Source organism: Emydura macquarii, unplaced genomic scaffold (genome assembly GCF_026122565.2).
Source record: "Emydura macquarii macquarii isolate MOO-44397 ecotype Brisbane River unplaced genomic scaffold, CSIRO-AGI_Emac_v2 contig_3024, whole genome shotgun sequence".
Classification (NCBI taxonomy): domain Eukaryota; kingdom Metazoa; phylum Chordata; order Testudines; family Chelidae; genus Emydura; species Emydura macquarii.
In genome coordinates, this window is record NW_027133161.1 from 1 (window position 1) to 3914 (window position 3914).

General features: G+C 42.6%; 1 pseudogene; it reads left to right on the forward strand.

Annotated features, from left to right (window-relative positions):
• Positions 1-2701: 2701 nt before the first annotated feature.
• LOC137141248 (olfactory receptor 4D1-like) lies at positions 2702-3649 on the forward strand (annotated as a pseudogene).
• The last annotated feature ends 265 nt before the right edge of the window (positions 3650-3914 follow it).

Below are 3914 nucleotides of genomic sequence, written 5' to 3' on the forward strand. Positions count from 1 at the left end.
ATAATGCATACATAGGGTACAGAAATAAGCACAAACATGCTTTAAAAATAACAATACTAATAATAACAACAGCAGCAATAACAATCAGCTTTGGTGATCTAGACACATTTGGAAGCCTGTGTGGAGGAAAGACCACTGACCAATTCCAAATCAACCCTTTGCAGTGAATGACTAAATCCCAGTTGCCCTGGTTACAGGGTTAGTTGCATCTCTCGCCCCTTTTTGGGTCTCTCTGAGTTCACCCCCTCAGGTCTCAGCCATGAGCCTGTCCCTCTTTTAAGGCAGAATCATCTGATTTTTCCCCTCTCAAGCAGGGTCTCAGCCGACAACACCCTGTGCACCAACGTGATTTCTCAACAAGGTTTGATACCGGCAGTTCTTCTCTCAGGGGATGTGAGCAGTAGTAAGTTGAGTGACTGGCCGGCCTTCTCCTTACAAAGTGTGATTTATTTACCACAATAGGAACAAAGTTTAACATAAGAGAAAATATTAGATAGCAACTCCAGATCCATCACAGCAATTGTTCGGTAGGACAAAACTTTCACCTTATTACCACGACTCAGTTTGTCGTTAGGCATTACAATAGCTTTCTCTTCCAAAATGCCTTTCCACCATGGAAAGAATGATACAGCCTAAAAATAATTGTTTGGCCAAAATCTCAGCTACCCTGACACCCACACGATTTTTTTTCCAAGTCTTCATGAATAGGGAAAGCAAAACTTTAAGACGCTCAGAAAACCCCATCAAAGAGATAATGAGATTGTGTCTTGAATAGATGATAAATAATTAATACCCTCATTTAAACAACCATATCCACACTCCCAAACTCCTACCCCCAAATAAACCATGTGGAGCACAAGAACAAATCAACCAACCAATAAACAAAATAACACACACAAAAAGAAACAATCAAGCAAACACAAAGCAAACTACTCATACCTGAAACTCAATTTTTATGCCAAAAAAGGAGAAGAGACAGAAACGTCATGACGTTCACTGGGGACTTTTCTATGGCTTTTGATATTCTGTGCAAAGTGGTCAGGTCGTGTGGGGATGGTAGCAGTATAAACCTCTAAAATAAACAGATAGGTGTGTAGGCAGATTTATGGATAGCTATAGAGATTCTGATCCTATTTACACTGCTGTAACCCTTCACTAACTCTTCTGACTTCAGTGGAGTTAGTCTGGATTTTATTACTTCATAAACAAATTTCACACGTCTCAAGGAGACAATTTTGTCATCAGGCGATAAAGAAGTTCAGAATGAAATCACAGTCAAGGAGCAAGGACGGACGTTCTAATTCTTGGTGAATATCCTCCACACAATCAGTTTCTGTAACGCAGCTTTGATTTCCTTGTTCCTCATCCTATAGATGATGGGATTCATCACCGGAGGCACCACAGCATAGAGAACACCCATCAGCAGCTCCGGATTTGATGCTGCGGTGGAGGTAGGATTCAGGTACTCAAAGCAGCCAGTGAAAAGTAACAAAGAGACCACATTGAAGTGAGGCAGAAAGGTGGAGAAGGCCTTATGTCGGCCTTCTTCAGAGGGCATTTTCAGCACTGCTTTGAAGATCTGAATATAAGACATAATTATAAAAACAAAGCAGTTTGCAGCTATAAACACACCAAAGGCAATAAACCCAGCTTCACTGAGGTACAAGTCAGAGCAGGTGAACTTGAGCAGTTGGGGGATTTCACAGAAGAACTGGTTGATGACATTGGACTGGCAGAAGGGTAACCTGAAGATGTTTCTGGTGTGCAAGACAGAGTAGACAATACCACGAATTGTCCTCCGCAGGACCCCTGGCTTGGGCTAAAAAGGCCATGTACTACACAGGCAATAATCATGTGCTGATCACTGTAGCTCCCTAGCCTTGGAATTATGGAAGGGGAGAAGTAAACACTGGAGCAGGACAAATGACCTGACCGATAAGTACCACGGTAACGGATTTATAATACGGGCAGGCCACGCCCCCCCTTCTATTCCTCCCCTCACCATCTGGACAAAGAAGGTGGTAAGAAGTGTGTTATCTCTTCTTCCTCAGACAGCATGCCTGTTAGAGAAAGCTCAGGATATCTCCCACTGGTTCTTCCCTTGCAGATGGTTCATTCAGGAAATATATGGTCATTCCTGCTGTCAAGAGAGGCAAATTCATAGCAAAAATGTTTATGCCATGCTGATTAAGTGGTAAGTAATAAATAGGGGTGGGTATAATTATATGCTATAGCCATTAATATTCATTTTATAACCATTTATATCACCAAATAGGGGTTTCATGGGGCGTTGTAGAAGTGTGTGTATATACATATTATTTAAGATAAAAAGTTGTAAAGTAGTTAACTTGGGGCTCACTTGTTGGTCGCGAGGCGAAGGGGAATGAGTGGTCTAGAGGCTGTAACCGAATAAACACTCCTTATCACTCCACCCGGCTCAATCTTTCTTCAGTCGGCCCCGCAACAATAGTCAATAGTGGGAACATAATACATCCTTGCATCACCCCAGTTGTCACTGCCAATGTCACCATCTTTGACCTCACATTCTGCCCTACCATATAAATTCTTGATGATTCTAATTATTTTTGCCCGTATTCTATGATATGTCATAATTTTCCAGACTGTCAGATGTTCTCTGTGCTGACTATAAAAACAACTGATTATTTCTATGTCCTCTCCAGGTGTATTCCAAGGATAACAAATGGAACAAGGCAATCTCACCAGCACAGTGACGAAATTCATCCTCTTGGGTCTGACCCAGAATCATGAACTGCAGCAATTCCTCTTTGTTGTTTTCCTCTTGATCTACATCACAACCTGGGTGGGAAACTTCACCATCATCACCACAGTGATTACTGACCACCGGTTCCACACTCCCATGTACTTCCTACTGGCAAATCTGGCCCTCATAGACGTTAGAGATTCCACAGTCAATGCGCCAAAAATGCTGTCAAGTCTCATCTCCCAGCGTAAGACCATCTTATTTAACGGGTGCATCACACAGATGTTCTTCTTCCACTTCATTGCTGGGTCAATGGTCTTTTTCCTTGTGGTGCTGGTGGTCGATCAGTACATGGCCATTCATAAACCACTGTGATACTTAACTATCATGAACCGGGCTGTGTGTATGGGGCTAGTGGTTGGGGCGTGGTTGGGTGGCTTTTCTCACTCCATTGTTCAGATTGTCTTGATCATCCAGTTACCTTTCTGTGGGCCAAATGTCCTGGACAATTTCTAGTGCGATGTCACTCAAGTCATCGAACTGGCCTGTACAGACACCTACCTAGTGGAGTTGCTGATGGTCTCCAGTAGCGGGCTACTGCTCATAATAATCTTCATCATCCTGCTTATTTCCTACACTGTCATCTTGCTCAAGATACGGACACATGTCACAGAAGGGAAGCGAAAGACTTTGTCCACCTGCGGAGTCCAGATCACAGTCATCATCTTAATATTCATCCCAGGCATCTTCATCTATGCTCAGCCCTTTTGTAATTTTGCAGTGGACAAGGCAGTCTCTGTCCTTTACACAGTGATCACCCCAATGTAGAATCCAATGATCTACACCCTCAGAAACACTGAGATGAAAAATGGAATCAAGATATTATTGAGGAAAATCCTTTTCTCAGTGAGGAAAGAGCCATCTTAATCTGAGATTTTCATGGCCATGTCATGGAACTGAACACCCAATTCCCTCTGAAGTTAGTGGAATTTGGGCCTCAAAATCCTTAAGGTGTCTTTACAAATCTAAGTCTTTCCTTGGGAGACAGGGAGAGAATGTGTATCCATCATGAGAACTGGGAATGACTCAGAAGAAATAAAGTTCTTCCAATTGCACTGCAGAGAAATAGTGATTTGAAAGGTAGAACTGGTCCGAGGGAGACACACAAATATTAACAGGATTTTGGACCCTA